We start from the raw sequence: 19,828 nt of genomic DNA, 5'->3' as shown, positions 1-19,828 counted from the left end.
TGCATCAGCTCCGAATCATGTCTTTGGTCAATAGTTGGGTTGCCCGACTCCTATGCTTACTACCTTACGTTCCGTCTTATCGGCTAGGGTAGTAAAGGGAGAACTACTGCGATTGTCTTTCTGGTTCACTTGGTTAAGCACCTCAGTAGAGAAAGCCGAAAACTGACTGTCATGCTGCGGGGAGAGCTGGTCAACCACTCGGCGACTTATTAGAATCTTTTGCGATTCCTTTCGTATTACACGAAGGACTGTTTTTCTGGTCAACTATGTAACGCAACCGTATTCGGATAACTGCGTACATACTAGGGGCTACATCGTAGACCCACCATAAAACTCCTATGGCTAAGTGAAGGTGTTAAAGCCCTATAGTCCGATTGCCTAGTTCGCCGCACCGACACCTCCGTTCCGGACCAAGACGTTGGGTTAAGAGCGATCAGGTGCTATTCTGAACACCCCCGTATTATATGTGAGGGGGCTGAAGCCGACGACTGGCAAACTTTCATATTATAAGAAAACGGCCGCACAGGAGGAAATAAATTTTAGACAAAGGTATAAATCTAACACAGCCTTAATGTTTCAAAATCTTATTCTTACAATTTCGGTACTTCTATTCGAACATAATATCCTTCGAGCATTGACCCTCTATCAAGCGGGCGCCATCTGGGACGTCTTCCAAATAATGCTCCAGCGTGCGATGGTCCCTGCCTCGGGGCAGACCCTGGGTTGCAACATCGATGGCCTTCATCTTTGCCCAGTACATCTTGACGCGGGCGGCCATCCGGGCACCTTCTATGCACACCGACCGCTTGACGGCGTCAATACGCGGCACTGCATCGACAAGCCGCTGCACCAAACCGAAATAACTGTTTGCAACGGGTTTGGATGGCCATAGCTGGACCACGACGTCCTTCATGGCAGCTTCGGACATCTTGTGGAGCTCGGCCCACTGAGCCATCTGTCTGTTCAGCAACCCCGGACACCATGACACGTTGAATTACGACCAGAAAAGCCTCTCCGTAGCGCATCCTTCCTGTGCTTGGAAGAATTGCGCCGCATTGTTGACACTCTTCGGTAGATCCAAGAACGCATCTGGAGAACTCCATATTTGATTCAGCTGAGCATACTTTGGGTCACCGAACTTGATTTGTAAAAGAAATGGCTTACCAGCCGCTATCTCTCCAGCTTGACGGATCTCCTCTCGAGCCGCTCTAGACTCTGACCGTGCTTCCTTCGCCTCTTGTAAGGCCTTGTCGAGTTCGACTTGTTGGGGAACGTAGTAATTTCAAAAAATTTCCTATGCACACGCAAGATCACGGTGATGCATAGCAACGAGAGGGGAGAGTGTTGTCCACGTACCCTCGTAGACTGAAAGCGGAAGCGTTAGCACACCGCGGTTGATGTATTCGTACGTCTTCACGATCCGACCGATCCAAGTACCGAACGTACGACACCTCTGAATTCAGCACACGTTCAGCTCGATGACATCCCGCGAACTCCGATCCAGCAGAGCTTCACGGGAGAGTTCCGTCAGCACGACGGCGTGATGACGGTGATGATGTTGCTACCGACGCAGGGCTTCGCCTAAGCACCGCTATGATATGACCGAGGTGGAATATGGTGGAGGGGGGCACCGCACACGGCTAAGAGATCAAGAGATTAATTGTTGTGTCTATGAGGTGCCCCCTGGCCACGTATATAAAGGAGTGGAGGAGGGGGGAGAGGGCCGGCCCCTATGGCGTGCCCTGGAGGAGTCCTACTCCCACCGGGAGTAGGTTTCCCCCCTTCCAAGTAGTAGGAGTAGGAGTCAAGGAAAGGGAAGAGAGAAGAGAAGGAAGGAGGGGGCGCAGCTCCTCCCCCTAGTCCAATTCGGACTAGGCCTTGGGGGGCACGCGGCCTGTCTCTCTCTCTTTCCCCTAAAGCCCAATAAGGCCCATATACTCCCCGCGAATTCCCGTAACTCTCTGGTACTCCGATAAATACCCGAACCACTCATAACCTTTCCGATGTCCGAATATAGTTGTCCAATATATCGATCTTTACGTCTCGACCATTTCGAGACTCCTCGTCATGTCCCCGATCTCTTCCGGGATTCCGAACTACCTTCGGTACATCAAAACACATAAACTCATAATACCGATCGTCACCGAACTTTAAGCGTGCGGACCCTACGGGTTCGAGAACTATGTAGACATGACCGAGACTCATTTCCGGTCAATAACCAATAGCCGAACCTGGATGCTCATATTGGCTCCCACATATTCTACAAAGATCTTTATCGGTCAAACCGCATAACAACATACGTTGTTCCCTTTGTCATCGGTATGTTACTTGCCCGAGATTCGATCGTCGGTATCTCAATACCTAGTTCAATCTCGTTACCGGCAAGTCTCTTTACTCGTTCTGTAATGCATCATCCCGTAACTAACTCATTAGTAACAATGCTTGCAAGGCTTATAGTGATGTGCATTACCGAGTGGGCCTAGAGATACCTCTCCGACAATCGGAGTGACAAATCCTAATCTCGAAATACGCCAACTCAACAAGTACCTTCGGAGACACCTGTAGAGCACCTTTATAATCACCCAGTTACATTGTGACCTTTGGTAGCACACAAAGTGTTCCTCCGGTAAACGGGAGTTGCATAATCTCATAGTGATAGGAACATGTATAAGTCATGCAGAAAGCAATAGCAACATACTAAACGATCAAGTGCTAAGCTAACGGAATGGGTCAAGTCAATCGCATCATTCTCCTAATGATGTGATCCCGTTAATCAAATGACAACTCATGTCTATGGCTAGGAAACATAACCATCTTCGATTAACGAGCTAGTCAAGTAGAGGCATACTAGTGACACTCTGTTTATCTATGTATTCACACATGTATCATGTTTCCTGTTAATACAATTTTAGCATGAATAATAAACATTTATCATGATATGAGGAAATAAATAATAACTTTATTATTGCCTCTAGGGCATATTTCCTTCAGTCTCCCACTTGCACTAGAGTCAATAATCTAGAGCACATCGCCATGTGATTTAACGCCAATAGTTCACATCACCATGTGATTAACACCCATAGTTCACATCGTCATGTGACCAATACCCAAAGGGTTTACTAGAGTCAATAATCTAGTTCACATCGCTATGTGATTAACACCCAAAGAGTACTAAGGTGTGATCATGTTTTGCTTGTGCGAGAAGTTTAGTCAACGGGTCTACCATATTCAGATCCGTATGTATTTTGCAAATTTCTATGTCTACAATGCTCTGCACGGAGCTACTTTAGCTAATTGCTCCCACTTTCAATATGTATCCAGATTAAGACTTAGAGTCATCTGGATCTATGCCAAAACTTGTATCGACATAACCCTTTACGACGAACCTTTTGTCACCTCCATAATCGAGAAACATATCCTTATTCCACTAAGGATAATTTTGACCGCTGTTCAATGATCTACTCCTAGATCACTATTGTACTCCCTTGCCAAAATTAGTGTAGGGTATACAATAGATCTGGTACACAGCATGGCATACATTATAGAACATATGGCTGAGGCATAGGGAATGACTTTCATTCCCTTTCTATCTTCTGCCATGATCCGGCTTTGAGTCTTACTCAATTTCACACCTTGTAACACAGGCAAGAATTCTTTCTTCGACTGTTCCATTTTGAATTACTTCAAAATCTTGTCAAGGTATGTACTCATTGAAAAAACTTATCAAGCGTCTTGATCTATCTCTATAGATCTTGATGCTCAATATGTAAGCAGCTTTACCGAGGTCTTTCTTTGAAAAACTCCTTTCAAACACTCCTTTATGCTTTGCAGAATAATTCTACATTATTTCCGATCAACAATATGTCATTAACATATACTTATCAGAAATGTTGTAGTGCTCCCACTCACTTTCTTGTAAATACATGCTTCACCGCAAGTCTGTATAAAACTATATGCTTTGATCAATTTATCAAAGCGTATATTCCAACTCTGAGATGCTTGCACCAGTCCATAGATGGATCGCTGGAGCTTGCATATTTTGTTAGCACCTTTAGGATTGACAAAACCTTCTTGTTGCATCATATACAACTCTTCTTTAATAAATCCATTAAGGAATGCAGTTTTGTTTATCCATTTGCCAGATTTCATAAAATGTGGCAATTGCTAACATGATTCAGACAGACTTAAGCATAGATACGAGTTTGAAACTCTCATCGTAGTCAACACCTTGAACTTGTCGAAAACCTTTTTGTGACAATTCTAGCTTTGTAGATAGTAACACTACTATCAGCGTCCGTCTTCCTCTTGAAGATCCATTTAATCTCAATGGCTCACCAATCATCGGGCAAGTCAATCAAAGTCCATACTTTGTTCTCATACATGCATCCCATCTCAGATTTCATGGCCTCAAGCCATTTTGCGGAATCTGGGCTCATCATCGCTTCCTCATAGTTCGTAGGTTCATCATGGTCAAGTAACATGACCTCCAGAACAGGATTACTGTACCACTCTGGTGCGGATCTTACTTTGGTTGACCTACGAGGTTCGGTAGTAACTTGATCTAAAGTTACATGATCATCGTCATTAGCTTCATCACTAATTGGTGTAGGAGTCACAGGAACAGATTTCTGTGATGAACTACTTTCCAATAAGGGAGCAGGTATAGTTACCTCATCAAGTTTTACTTTCCTCCCACTCACTTCTTTCGAGAGAAACTCCTTCTCTAGAAAGGATCCATTCTTAGCAACGAATATCTTGCCTTCGGATCTGTGATAGAAGGTGCACCCAACAGTCTCCTTTGGGTATCCTATGAAGACATATTTCTCCGATTTGGGTTTGAGCTTATCAGGATGAAACTTTTTCACATAAGCATCGCAACCCCAAACTTTAAGAAACAACAACTTTGGTTTCTTGCCAGACCACAGTTCATATGGTGTCGTCTCAACGGATTTAGATGGTGCCCTCTTTAACGTGAATGCAGCTGTCTCTAATGCATAATCCCAAAACGATAGTGGTAAATTGGTAAGAGACATCATAGATTGCACCATATCTAATAAAGTACGGTTATGACGTTCGGACACACCATTATGCTGTGGTGTTCCAGGTGGCATGAGTTTGTGAAACTATTTCACATTGTTTTAATTGAAGACCAAACTCATAACTCAAATATTCGTCTCTGCCATCAGATCGTAGAAACTTTATTTTCTTGTTATGATGATTCTCCACTTCACTCTGAAATTCTTTGAACTTTTCAAATGTTTCAGACTTGTGCTCATTAAATAGATATACTCATATCTGCTCAAATCATCTGTGAAGGTCGGAAAATAACGATACCCGTCACGAGCATCAACAATTATTGGACCGCACACATCGGTATGTATTATTTCCAACAAGTCAGTAGCTCATTCCATTGTTCCGAAGAACGGAGTTTTAGGTATCTTGCCCAAAAGGCACGGTTCGCAAGCATCAAATGATTCATAACCAAGTGATTCCAAAAGTCCATCTTTATGGAGTTTCTTCATGCGCTTTACACCGATATGACCCAAACGGCAGTGCCACAAATAAGTTGCACTATCATTATCAACTTTGCATCTTTTGGCATCAATATTATGAATATGTGTATCACTAAGATCGAGATCCAACAAACTATTTTCATTGGGTGTATGACCATCGAAGGTTTTATTCATGTAAACAGAACAACAATTATTCTCTGACTTTAAATGAATAACCGTATTGCAATAAACATGATCAAATCATATTCATGCTCAACGCAAACACCAAATAACACATATTTAGGTTCAACACTAGTCCCGAAAGTATAGGGAGTGTGCGATGATGATCATATCAATCTTGGAACTATTTCCAACACACATCGTCACCCCGCCCTTAACTAGTTTCTCTTCATTCTGCAACTCCCGTTTCGAGTTACTACTCTTAGCAATTGAACAAGTATCAAATGCCGAGGGGTTGCTATAGACACCAGTAAAGTACACATCAATAACATGTATATCCAATATACCTTTGTTCACTTTGCCTTCCTTCTTATTCGCCAAGTATCTAGGGGCAGTTCCACTTCCAGTGACCAGTCCCTTTGCAGTAGAAGCACTTTAGTCTCAGGCTTAGGTCTAGACTTGGGCTTCTTCACTTGAGCAGGAACTTGCTTGCCGTTCTTCTTGAAGTTCCCCTTCTTCCCTTTGCCCTTTTCTTGAAACTAGTGGTCTTGTCAACCATCAACACTTGATGTTTTTCTTGATTTCTACCTTCATCGATTTTAGCATCACGAAGAGCTTGGGAATCGTTTCCGTTATCCCTTGCATATTATAGTTCATCACAAAGTTCAAGTAACTTGGTGATAGTGACTAGATAACTCTGTCAATCACTATCTTATCTGGAAGATTAACTCCCACTTGATTCAAGTGATTGTAGTACTTAGACATTCTGAGCACATGCTCACTAGAGGAGCAATTCTCCTCCATCTTGTAGGCAAAGTACTGTCAGAGGTCTCATACCTCTCGACACGGGCATGAGTATCAAATACCAAGTTCAACTCTTGGAACATCTTATATGCTCCGTGGAGTTCAAAACATTTTTGAAGTCCCGGTTCTAAGCCGTAAAGCATGGTGCACTAAACTATCAAGTAGTCATCATACCGAGCTTTTGTCAAAACGTTCATAACATCTGCATCTGCTCCTGCAATAGGTCTGTCACCTAGTGGTGCATCAAGGACATAATTCTTCTGTGCATCAATGAGGATAATCCTCAGATCACGGATCCAATCCACATCATTGCTACTAACATCTTTCAACTTAGTTTTCTCTAGGAACATATCAAAAATAAAACAGGGGAGCTAAACGCGAGCTATTGATCTACAACATAGATATGCAAATACTACCAGGACTAAGTTCATGATAAATTAAAGTTCAATTAATCATATTACTTAAGAACTCCCACTTAGATAGACATCCCTCTAATCATCTAAGTGATCACGTGATCCAAATCAACTAAACCATGTTCGATCATCACGTGAGATGGAGTAGTTTTCAATGGTGAACATCACTATGTTGATCATATGTACTATATGATTCACGCTCGACCTTTCGGTCTCCAGTGTTCCGAGGCCATATCTGCATATGCTAGGCTCGTCAAGTTTAACCTGAGTATTCTGCGTGTGCAAAACTATCTTGCACCCGTTGTATTTGAACGTAGAGCTTATCACACCCGATCATCACGTGGTGTCTCAGCACAAAGAACTTTCGCAACGGTGCATACTCAGGGAGAACACTTATCCCTTGAAATTTAGTGAGAGATCATCTTACAATGCTACCGTCGATCTAAGCAAAATAAGATGCATAAAAGATAAACATCACATGCAATCAATATAAGTGATATGATATGGCCATCATCATCTTGTGCTTGTGATCTCCATCTCCGAAGCACCATCATGATCACCATCGTCACCGGTGCGACACCTTGATCTCCATCGTAGCATCGTTGTCGTCTCGCCAACTATTGCTTCTACGACTATCGCTACTGCTTCGTGATAAAGTAAAGCAATTACAGGGCGATTGCATTGCATACAATAAAGCGACAACCATATGGCTCCTGCCAGTTGCCGATAACTCGGTTACAAAACATGATCATCTCATACAATAAAATATAGCATCATGTCTTGACCATATCACATCACAACATGCCCTGCAAAAACAAGTTAGACGTCCTCTACTTTGTTGTTGCAAGTTTTACATGGCTGCTACGGGCTGAGCAAGAACCGTTCTTACCTACACATCAAAACCACAACGATAGTTCGTCAAGTTAGTGTTGTTTTAACCTTCTCAAGGACTGGGCGTAGTCACACTCGATTCAAATAAAGTTGGAGAAACTGACACCCGCCAGCCACCTATGTGCAAAGCATGTCGGTAGAACCAGTCTCGCGTAAGCGTACACGTAATGTCGGTCCAGGCCGCTTCATCCAACAATACCGCCGAACCAAAGTATGACATGCTGGTAAGCAGTATGACTTGTATCACCCACAACTCACTTGTGTTCTACTCGTGCATATAACATCTACGCATAAAACATAGTAATTTCAAAAAAAATCCTACGCACACGCAAGATCATGGTGATGCATAGCAACGAGAGGGCAGAGTGTTGTCCACGTATGTCGGATGTGGGGTTCCGGCAAACCCTTAAGGTTCGAACACTGGGGTGTGCGCGAAGTCTTTCCCTCCTACCGATCTACGCCCTAGCTCGCTAAAATCTCGCGGATGAACTCGACGAACTCGCAACATGGAGAGACACGAGATTTATACTGGTTCGGGCCACCGTTATGGTGTAATACCCTACTCCAGTGTGGTGGTGGATTGCCTCTTGGGCTGATGAAGAACAGTACAAGGGGAAGAACAGCCTCCTGAGGTTGAGGTGTTCTTGTGCTTGGTGACTTAGTGGGTGAGAGCTGGGTGAACTGCTCGATGCCCCTACTGTGGTGGCTAGCTCTAGTTATACATGCCCTGGTCCTCTTCCCAAATATTGAGTGGGAAGGGAGCCAAACACCGGCGGGCGAATTTGAAGGGGGATAGCTAGTACAAGCTATCCTGACAAAAGCGGTCTTCGCCTGCGGAAAGATCTGGCGGTGACGCCATCTGGGGCTCCATGATGACCTCCGTCTTGCCGTCCTTCTGGTCTTGGTCTCGTTGCACCGATATGGCAACCTTTGCCTAATGCCTCGGTACTCTCCGTCTGCGCTGGCCTCCTTAGCACCAAAGAGGAAACAAGGACGCTGCGCGCGCTAGCAGCCGCCTGGCGCCGATCGTCATGGCTCACGTCACGAGAGCCTCGTGAGGTTTGCCTCGCCTTGATATCTTCGCTCCTCGTGAGCCTGCCTGACTAGGCCACTCCTGAGGAGGTCTTGCGTCGTCCGCCTCACGAGGCTTGGCCCCTCGCGAGGGTCTTGGATGCTTTGCTGATGAAGATGGGCCGTACGGCCCGCTGGCTTAGCCACGTCGTGGGCCGCAAGCAGGCAAGTCTGGGGACTCCCGTTCCCAGAACGCCGACAGTAGCCCCCAGGCCCAAGGTGCGCTCGGGCTTGGCTTCGCGGCGAAGCCAAGGGTCAAGTTCGGAGCGCCGTGGGCCCCAAAAGCCCGTGGCCTCGATTGACGCGTGGCAGTTGATTGGACGTGGGCTTCTCCGCTTCCCCACGCTGCCTCGGAAACTGCTCGACTTGACACGTCCCTGCGACATGCAAGGAAAGCCATGATTACCTGCGATCGTGGGAGACGCCGGTTGGCCTTCTTCCGCTATAAATGGGGAGGGGCGGAGCCCCCGTCGCCCATCTCTTCCTGGCTCGCTTGCTTCTTCCTCCTTGCTCCACTGCTATCAACAATGGCGCCCATCAGAAGGTTTTCTACCGTAGAGAAGGGAAAGGCCCCTCGCGATGATCCTGGGCCACTTCCGCCAAAGAAGAGGTCGATCCATCGCCGCGACGAAGCGGCGATACAGGTGCTGACGAGGCCTTGGTGCGAGCGGCCTCCTCCAGGTTATCTGCTACCCCTGTATGCCCGAGCCGTGGGCCCAGGGGAACGGAGTGACGAGCAGCATCGTCCTCGCCGCGCCCTGGGTCGTCGCGCCACGGCGACACGCGCCATTGCCCCTGGGATCCATGCCACGGACTCCTCGCGCGAGCTTGTGCTGTGGGCGCCGATCCCTCCAAGCTCTTGGATCGGCTTCCCACGGTTCTTCTCCGATGCAATGCCGCCAAGGGGCCTCTCGAGCTCTGGTTGCAGCATGCTGACTGCGACACTGCGGCGATCGGAGCAGAGATCGAGGCGGTTCCCACCGGCAAGATCTTCATGACCCGCCGCTGGGGCGAGATCGCACGGGTCTGCCGTGCAAGGGGCACCCTCACGATCCACTTTGAGTTGGATGGCGCCTCCACGTTCTTCTTAAGGTCTTCGATGCGGAGGGCCGCCGCCTGGAGTGCTGCCCCAGAAAGGAGCGTCAGGCTAACGCGCGCTCCGCTCGTGGCCACTCCAACAGCAGCAGCCCTTGGGAGTCCAGTAGCTCTCCTGAGCTCTATGAGACTCCGGAGACAAGCGATGATAGCTACATGCTCCCGAGCCCTCGCCGCGCTCGGAGCAGAGCTGCAGCGTCCGGCCGTCGCCGCCGCTGATCTGGATGGGGTTGGCGCCGGCTTCCCGCGGCCCACTGTTGATGATGGCATCCGCCACGGGAGGGTGTAGATAGGATTCCCATTAGTTTTAGCTTTCGTTCCCTGCGAAGAATCATGAAGTACCCCGTGGGGGCATGTAAGGATCTGTAACGTCTTTTGTGCTTATCTTCCCTGTTATGAAAATTTGGTGAACGCATGCCCGTTAAGGCTCGGTCCCCCCTTTCTCTCCTCGCGACAACTTGTTGCTCTACGCTGACGAGTCCCGGTCCCCAGGCAGGGTACAGCCGTCGCTGGTATGCCAGGTCGCGTGCCGTGGTCAAGGCCAGGAGGTGTGCGGCCCGAGGTCCAATAAGAGCCCCTGAGGCGCGATGCTCAGGAGGTCCCCCTTAGCGCTCAAGCTGCCATGGTAAGGCAAGAAAGGGAGTTGACGTGGCCGCAACAGGGTTGCGGCAAAGCGAGGGTGACTTTTAGGCCCCAACATTCAGCCGATCTGAGAGCGGGACTTATCTTGTTGACTTCACGGCAATTCCTGATGGTGCGCTAGGCCCGCGCGCCAACTCGCGCGGCATAACTAGGCCGACCCATATGAGTTTCCCTCCCCTGTGCTCTCCTTAGAGCTCTACGTCCTCAGGTCCCGGCCCTCGAGGGAGCTCAGCCGCCTTTGGTATGCCAGGTCGCAATGTCGTGGTCAAGGCCAGGGGTGAGGGCTGGAGAGCCAGTAAGAGCTCCTGAGTCGCGATGCTCAGGAGCCCCCTTTTAACGCACAAGCAAATTGCACAAGAGAAAAGGAGACTCGCGGTGCCGCCTGCTATCCTTCCCATGGAATCCCTGTGAACAGGCACAAGAAGAAACACGGTTTGCCATTATAGCTGCCAGCCTGCCGCTGGTTGCTCTGGATGAAGTGAAGGCACCGAGGGCCTGGTGAGGTGACGTGCGCGGGGCGTGCCGCGAGCCAGAGCTCGACCGCTCAGATTTGTCGACGTGGCAGGGACGGACCCATGCACCAGCGCCGTGCCTGTGAGGAGGCCCCGTGGGGGGCGATGATTGAGCAGGTGATAGCCGTAGGCAGGTTAAGCATGGAAAGCAGATCAACTTAGGTAAATGCAGGAAGATACATGCCACCAGGTCCAGCCCGAGCGGCTTGGGGATGATGCAGCCCGAGGGGCGCCCCCAGCAAGGTAAGCTAAAGATATAAGCAAAAGGGATACATGCCACAGGGACGGACCCACGTGGCCTAGGAATAATGCAGCCCGAGGGGCGCTCCCAGCTAAACGAGCTTGGAAGATGTCACCTGGTTCTGTAGACGAAGTAGAGTTGGTGCAGCTGAGGGCGTGTGTCGAAGGGATGACTCTTCATGAGCCACCAGGGCCCTGAGCCTCGAGAGGCTCTGGGGGTTCGGGAGGTTCCCTGAAGACCGTCTCCATTTCCTCCAGGACGGCGTGGTACCTGGCCTCCTGAGCCGCCAGGACACGCCGCATGTTGCGCTGACAGGCTGACGCCACGCTCGGCAAGCCGAAGGGCATGCGAACGTAGCTGTGTGGCGGGCCCTCGCAGCGGCCCACACGCGAAGGCCAGAAGTGCTCCTGAGATGCGGCCCTGTTGAGCCCTGGGACGTCGATGCAGACACGCAGCCTAGCATCCTCGCCTGGATGCGGGGCTGCGCCTCGTGAGCGGCCGTCACCGCGCATGGCTCTTGCGTCTTGCAGCTCCTGAGTGGTCTTGGTGATGAACTCCTGAGTGGTGGGCACCCCTTGCCCTGCGCTCTCCTGAGGGACATGTGCCACGAAGCACGCCCCTAAGTGGTGCCCAAGCGCCTCCTTCGTGAGGTTGGCAAGGTCTGAGGCCCTCCAGAGGAGAGCCCCCGAGCCCTGCCCGAGGAGGGCGCCGGGTGCGCCTTCCTATGCGATGGAGGGAGGCGCCCCTGGGACGGACGCTGATCCTGATGAAGCCCCTGCCGCGACGCCATCCTCCTGAGGCCCTGTGCGGCGCAGCTGCTTCTTCTTGGGGATGCTCTCCGAAGGGCCCACACTTCTGCTGTCGGGGCCGTTGATTGCTACAGCTTGGAAGGCGCGCTCGAGGGAGCACACCGTGTCCCTCTCTTCACATGGGACCGTGATGATTCCTCCGCTTCCTGGCATCTTGAGGACGTTGTAGCCGTGATGGGTGACTGCCATGAACTTGGCCAGGGCCGGATACCCGAGGATGGCGTTGTACGGCAGGCGGATCTGCGCGACGTCAAAGTCGATGAGCTCGGTGCGGTAGTTCTTGCGCTCTCCGAAGGTGACAGGCAGGCGGACCTGCCCTATCGGTGTGGTGGAACCATCGGTCACTCCCGAGAAAGGCTTGGTAGGCCGGAGCTGCTCATATGGCACCTGGAGGTTGTCGAACGTGTCGACGGACAGGACGTTGAGCCCTGCGCCGCCGTCGATGTGGGTCTTGGTAACCTGCACGTTGCTGATGACTGGAGAGCACAACATCGGGAGGGCGCCAGCGGTGGCCGCGCACTTGAGCTGATCTGCCGAGTTGAAGGTGATGGCGCATTGGGACCACTTGAGCGGGCGCGTGGCCTCGAGCTTGGGGAGCACAACATTCACCTCGCGAGCAAACTGTTTGAAGATGCGCAGAGAGGCTGGGGCCTGGGCGCCGCCCAAGATGCATGCGATTGCACGCGGCTCCTGGAAGCCCCCAGCCCCCTCGTCCTGGTGGTGATCGTCGTTCCTTCTTGGTGGCGGCAGCGGGGGAAGACCGGTGTTGCTTTGGGGGCGATCCTCACGAGGCTGGTCCCTCCAGGCGCCCTCGCGAGGATGGTCCTACCAGCGGTCCTCACGAGGCCGGTCGTGCCACTCCTGGCGCGGGCCACGGTCGTCCCAGCGTCCGCCTCCACGTCCTCCTCCACGGCCATAGCCCCGGTCGCTACGCTCGGGGCGTCGACCGAAACGTCCTTCTCATATGGCTCTGAGCTCTTGACAGTCACTGGTGTTGTGGTGTTCAGGTTGTGGAAGGCGCAGAACGGTCGGCTGTTCTTGGATGATTCAGGCTGATCTCTGCCCCGCTTGGTGTCGGGCTCTGCTGCGAGCACAACTGCCTCCTTGCGCTTCACGTCCTTGGCCTTCTTCTCCTCTGCACCCGCAGCTGGCAGTTCGAGGAGGGAGAGGCGCCCCTCCTCAGCTCTTGCGCACTTGGTCGCCAGGTTGAACAACTCCTGAGATGTGCAGAGCTCCTCATGGATAGCGAGCTCTTCCTTCATCTTGACGTCACGGACGACGTCGGAGAACGCGGAGATGATGGCCTCGTCCGTGACCTTGGGGATCTTAAGGCGAGTGTTGTTGAAGCGCTGGATGTACTTCTGGAGGGTCTCCCCTGGTTGTTGCTTGATGCGGCGCAGGTCACCCGCGGCCGGCGGGCGGTCGCGAGTGCCCTGGAAGTTGGCGACGAAGCGGTCGCACATCTCGTCCCAGCAGGAAATCGAGCCATGATGCAGGTTCAGGAGCCAGGAGCGGGCTCCATCCTTGAGAGCCATGGGAAACCAGTTCGCCATGACCTTCTCATCGCCGTTGGCTGCTTCAATGCTTAGCTCGTAGAGCTGCAGGAACTCCGTGGGGTCGGCGGTGTCGTCGTAGAGAGGAGGCAGATCTGGCTTGAACTTGCCTGGCCAGGCGACGCTACGAAGCTCGGGGGTGAAGGCGCGGCAGCCAGCCGTGGTTGTTGGGGCCCACTTCGGAGGTGGAGCTTGGTCTTGACGAGGTCCACGCGGCGCTGCTGCGGGCGGCGCGTGGTCTTGACGAGGCGGCGCGGGAAGCGCGGGTGCAGCTTCTCGTGGCCGGGGGATTTCTTGGCAGCTTGTCTCTTCGCGCGCGGGCACCAGCCGTGGTGGATCACGCCGTGGAACCGCGCGCCTTCGTGCCAAGGCACCGTCTTGGGGTAGAGGTGGTGGAGGCGCACCATGGGCCTCGTCGCCTGTGGCTGGCTGAGGGTGAGATAGAGAGAGGTACGGCGCCGGAGAGCCCCCTGTGGCGTGGACGAGCTCGGCGACGCGATCGAGCCACTCCTCGTAGAGGTCGTCAACCGGGCGTTAGCGCAGGAGCTCATTCGCCGCGAGGAGCGCGGCCCGCGCCTCCATGGGAGCGCGGCGTGCGTGAGACGAAGAACCGGCCGGAGTCAGCGTCGGAGTGGCGGTGCGGCCGTCCTGCCGCATCGATGGATGCAGCGAGGATGCCCGCTGCTCGTTCCCCACCGGGTGATACGTCCAACGTATCGATAATTTATGAAGAATTCATGCTATTATATTATCCATCTTGGATGTTTATGGGCGTTATTTTACACTTTTATATTATTTTTGGGATTAACCTATTGACCCAAAGCCCAGTGCCAGTTCCTGTTTTTTCCCTTGTTTCAGTGTTTCGAAGAAAAGGAATATAAAACGGAGTCGAAATGGAATGAAACTTTCTGGAGAAGTTATTTTTGGAAGGAAAGCAACCCGGGAGACTTGGAGTGCATGTCAGGAAAGCAACAAGGGAGGCACGAGGCAGAGGGCGCGCCCACCCCCCCGGGTGCGCCCTCCACCCTCGTGGGCCCCTCGTGGCTCCCGTGACGTATTTCTTCCGCCTATATATATCCATATACCCTAAAACCTTCGGGGAACAGAATAGATCAGGAGTTCCGCCGCCGCAAGCCTCTGTAGCCACCAAAAACCAATCGGGACCCTATTCCGGCACCCTGCCGGAGGGGGGATCCCTCACCGGTGGCCATCTTCATCATCCCGGCGCTCTCCATGATGAGGAGGGAGTAGTTCACCCTCGGGGCTGAGGGTATGTACCAGTAGCTATGTGTTTGATCTCTCTCTCTCTCTCGTGTTCTTGATTTGGCACGATCTTGATGTATCGCGAGCTTTGCTATTATAGTTGGATCTTATGTTGCTTCTCCCCCTCTACTCTCTTGTAATGGATTGAGTTTTCCCTTTGAAGTAATCTTATCGGATTGAGTCTTTAATGATTTGAGAACACTTGATGTATGTCTTGCCGTGCGTATCTGTGGTGGCAATGGGATAACACATGATTCAGTTGATGTATGTTTTGGTGATCAACTTGCGGGTTCCGCCCATGAACCTATGCATAGGGGTTGGCACACGTTTTCGTCTTGATTTTCCGGTAGAAACTTTGGGGCACTCTTTGAGGTTCTATGTGTTGGTTTAATAGATGAATCTGAGATTGTGTGATGCATATTGTATAATCATACCCACGGATACTTGAGGTGACATTGGAGTATCTAGGTGACATTAGGGTTTTTGTTGATGTGTGTCTTAAGGTGTTATTCTAGTACGAACTCTAGGGCTGTTTGTGACACTTATAGGAATAGCCCAACGGATTGATTGGAAAGAATAACTTTGAGGTGGTTTCGTACGCTACCATAATCTCTTCGTTTGTTCTCCGCTATTAGTGACTTTGGAGTGACTCTTTGTTGCATGTTGAGGGATAGTTATATGATCCAATTATGTTATTATTGTTGAGAGAACTTGCACTAGTGAAAGTATGAACCCTAGGCCTTGTTTCCTAGCATTGCAATACCATTTACGCTCACTTTTACCACTTGCTACCTTGCTGTTTTTATATTTTCAGATTACAAAAAGCTATATCTACCATCCATATTGCACCTGTATCACCATCTCTTCGCCGAACTAGTGCACCTATACAATTTACCATTGTATTGGGTGTGTTGGGGACACAAGAGACTCTTTGTCATTTGGTTGCAGGGTTGCTTGAGGGAGACCATCTTCATCCTACGCCTCCCACGGATTGATAAACCTTAGGTCATCCACTTGAGGGAAATTTGCTACTGTCCTACAAACCTCTGCACTTGGAGGCCCAACAATGTCTACAAGAAGAAGGTTGCGTAGTAGACATCAAGCTCTTTTCTGGCGCTGTTGCCGGGGAGGTGAGTGCTTGAAGGTATATCCTTAGATCTTGCAATCGAAGCTTTTTGTTTCTTGTTTTAGCACTAGTTAGTTTATAAAAGAAAATTACAAAAAAAAATGGAATTGAGTTTACCTCATACGCTTCATCTTTTTAATATCTTTCGTGAGTATGATGGGAAGGAAAATTGTGCCAAAGTGTTAGAAGAAGAATGCATTAAAATGTTTGTCACTAAATCTTTGAATGATGAGCATGATTGCAATGTTGTTAGTATCAATTCCTTGAATATCCATGATTCTAATGATATGCAAAGCCACAAGCTTGGGGAAGCTATGTTTGATGAAGATGATATTTTTGTCCCCCAAGTTTTGATGAGCAAATTTACTATTATGAAAGCATGCCCCTATCTATGATGATTATTGTGATGACACATATGCTATAAAGAATAATGATAACCATGAAACTTGTCATCTTGATCTTAATTTTCAATCACATGATAGTTATTTTGTTGAATTTACTCCCACTACTATTCATGAGAAGAATTTTGCTTATGTGGAGAGTAGTAAATTTTCTATGCTTGTAGATCATGAAAATAATGCTTTAGGTGCTTGTTATATTGTTGAATTCATTCATGATGCTACTGAAAATTATTATGAGGGAGGAATATATGCTTGTAGGAATTGCAATAATATCAAGTTTCCTCTCTATGTGCTTAAAGTTTTGAAGTTATGCTTGTTTTGCCTTCCTATGCTAGTTGATTATTGTTCCCATAAGTTGTTTGCTCACAAAATCCCTATGCATAGGAAGTGGGTTAGACATAAATGTTCTAGTCATATTCTTCATGATCCTCTCTTTATGTTTCAATTCTTATCTTTTATGTGAGCATCATTGAAATCATCATGCCTAGCTACGGGCGTTAAACGATAGCGCTTGTTGGGAGGCAACCCAATTTTATTTTAGTTTATTGCTTTTTGGTTATGTTTAGGAATAAATAATCCATCTAGCCTTTGTTTAGATGTGGTTTTATGTCTTAATTAGTGTTTGTGCCAAGTAGAACCTTTGGGAAGACTTGGGTGAAGTCTTTATGATCATGCTGTAAAAAACAGAAACTTTAGCGCTCATGAGATTAGCTAATTTTTTTTACTGGAGAGTGATATTTAGTTGATTCTTTTTGCAGCAGATTACTAGTCAAATTCCTCAGGTCCACCAATTTATTTTAGAATTTTTGGAGTTCCAAAAGTATACGTTTGATACAGATTACTACAGACTGTTCTGTTTTTGACAGATTCTGTTTTTCGTGCGTTGTTTGCTTATTTTGATGAATCTATGGCTAGTAAAATAGTTTATAAACCATGGAGAAGTTGGAATACAGTAGTTTGAACACCAATATAAATAAAGAATGAGTTCATTACAGTACCTTGAAGTGGTGTTTTGTTTTCTTTCGCTAACGGAGCTTACGAGTTTTCTGTTGAGTTTTGTGTTGTGATGTTTTCAAGTTTTGGGTAAAGATTCGATGGACTATGGAATAAGGAGTGGCAAGAGCCTAAGCTTGGGGATGCCCAAGGCACCCCAAGGTAATATTCAAGGACAACCAAGAGCCTAAGCTTGGGGATGCCCCGGAAGGCATCCCCTCTTTTGTTTTCGTTCATCGGTAACTTTACTTGGAGCTATATTTTTATTCACCACATGATATGTGTTTTGCTTGGAGCGTCATTTTATTTTATTTTGTTTTTCTTTCTGTTTGAATAAAATACCAAGATCTGAAATTCTTAAATGAGAGAGAGTCTTCACATAGCTACATAATTATTTAACTACTCATTGATCTTCACTTATATCTTTTTGGAGTAGTTTGTCATTTACTCGTGTGCTTCACTTATATCCTATGAGTAAATGGTTGAATGATTTGAATGTCATAAATATGAAATTATATATGTTTCATATGCTTATCCCATGGGGAGTATTTCCTTCATATATAAGAAGTAGAGGTGGTAAATTTATTGAAGGTTAGCAAACATTGTATTGGTCACTTGAACAATTCATGAAAGAATATTGAAGGAAGAGAGATTTCACATATAAATATACTATCTTGGACATCTTCTAAGATTGTGAGCCCCATTAATTATTTTCAAACCTGAGCAAATTAGTTGAAGTTGGACAAGGAAGACAACATAATGAGTTATGCTTGGGTATATTTGTATAGAAGTTATATTGTTATGGATCCTCTAACATGTGGTGCTTGCTATTTAGAATCCTTTGCTAGCCAAAATATCTGTACTAAGCGGGAATACTGCTTGTGCATCCAAAATCCTTGAACCAAGTTTCTTCCATGAGTGTCCACCATATCTACCTATATGCGGTATTTACCTGCCGTTCCAAGTAAATTTGCATGTGCCAAACTCTAAACCTTCAAATAATAATCTGTTTTGGATGCCTGAATCGCTCATGTAGCGACTAAGGGCTAGTAGTATCTTCCATGCTAGGTGGGTTATTCTCACGATGAGTGGACTCCACTCATCATTCACGAGAAAATGGCTGGTAACTGGGATGCCCAGTCCCATGATCAAAAGATCGAAATCAAATAAAAAATAATTGCTAACAAAACTCCCCCAGTATTGATGTTAGTTGGAGGCACCCGTTGTTTCGGGCAAGCCATGGATTGATGATTGTTGGTGGAGGGGGAGTAAAAATCTTTACCTTTCTATTTGGGAACCGCCTATAATGTATGTAGTATGGAAGATATTGGGAAGTCTTGGTCGTTATGTTGACAATGAAAGCATACCTCTCAAAATTATTTTCATCTCTGTTTTTGCTTCGAGCTCTGGCACCTCTGCAAATCCCTGCTTCCCTCTGCGAAGGGCCTATCTTTTACTTTTATGCAAGAGTCAGTAGTATTCCTTCTCATTCCAACCTACTCTTTAGTTGGCAAGCATCATGTGATGGAAAGATCTAAGCATATATGGCCATTCAAATATATTTGATCATGAGTTATTATTGTTGACAATTATCTATATGATAAATAAGTTGGGAGGCGAAACATTAAGCCCCTATCTTTCTCTGTGTTCGATGGATGCTATTTGTTCTAAAAATATGCTTTGAGTGGTAGCAATCATGGAAGACTAAATGATAGTTGAATATGTGAAGTTTGCTGAATCAAAGCTTTGACATAGACTCTTCCTGAAAATAAGATGAATTGTAATTGTTTCATGACTAATAACACGGTTTGTTAGTTTTCAAAAAAGTTTATGATCTATACTTTAACATGTGAATAGCTTGTTACTTGATCATGAAAAGTTCTGTGAGTTGAGCTACTGTTATGACATATAATGATGCTAGAAAAGGTGATTGAAATTATCATTGATCAAACTTATGCACCTTCTAGCATTCACACTTCATAAATTGTTTCTTTTATCATTTACCTACTCGAGGACGAGCAGGAATTAAGCTTGGGGATGCTGATACGTCTCCAACGTATCTATAATTTATGAAGTATTCATGCTATTATATTATCCATCTTGGATGTTTATGGGCTTTATTCGACACTTTTATATTATTTTTGGAACTAACCTATTGACCCAGAGCCCAGTGCCAGTTCCTGTTTTTTCCCTTGTTTTTGTGTTTTAAAGAAAAGGAATATCAAACGGAGTCGAAACGGAATGAAACCTTCTGGAGAAGTTATTTTTGGAAGGAAAGCAACCCGGGAGACTTGGAGTGCACGTCAGGAAAGCAACGAGGGAGGCACGAGGCAGGGGGGTGC

This window comes from Triticum aestivum, chromosome 1D, assembly GCF_018294505.1.
Source record: "Triticum aestivum cultivar Chinese Spring chromosome 1D, IWGSC CS RefSeq v2.1, whole genome shotgun sequence".
NCBI classification, from domain to species: domain Eukaryota; kingdom Viridiplantae; phylum Streptophyta; class Magnoliopsida; order Poales; family Poaceae; genus Triticum; species Triticum aestivum.
The sequence above is the reverse complement of the archived record's forward strand: the minus strand, read 5'-3'. Positions refer to the sequence as shown.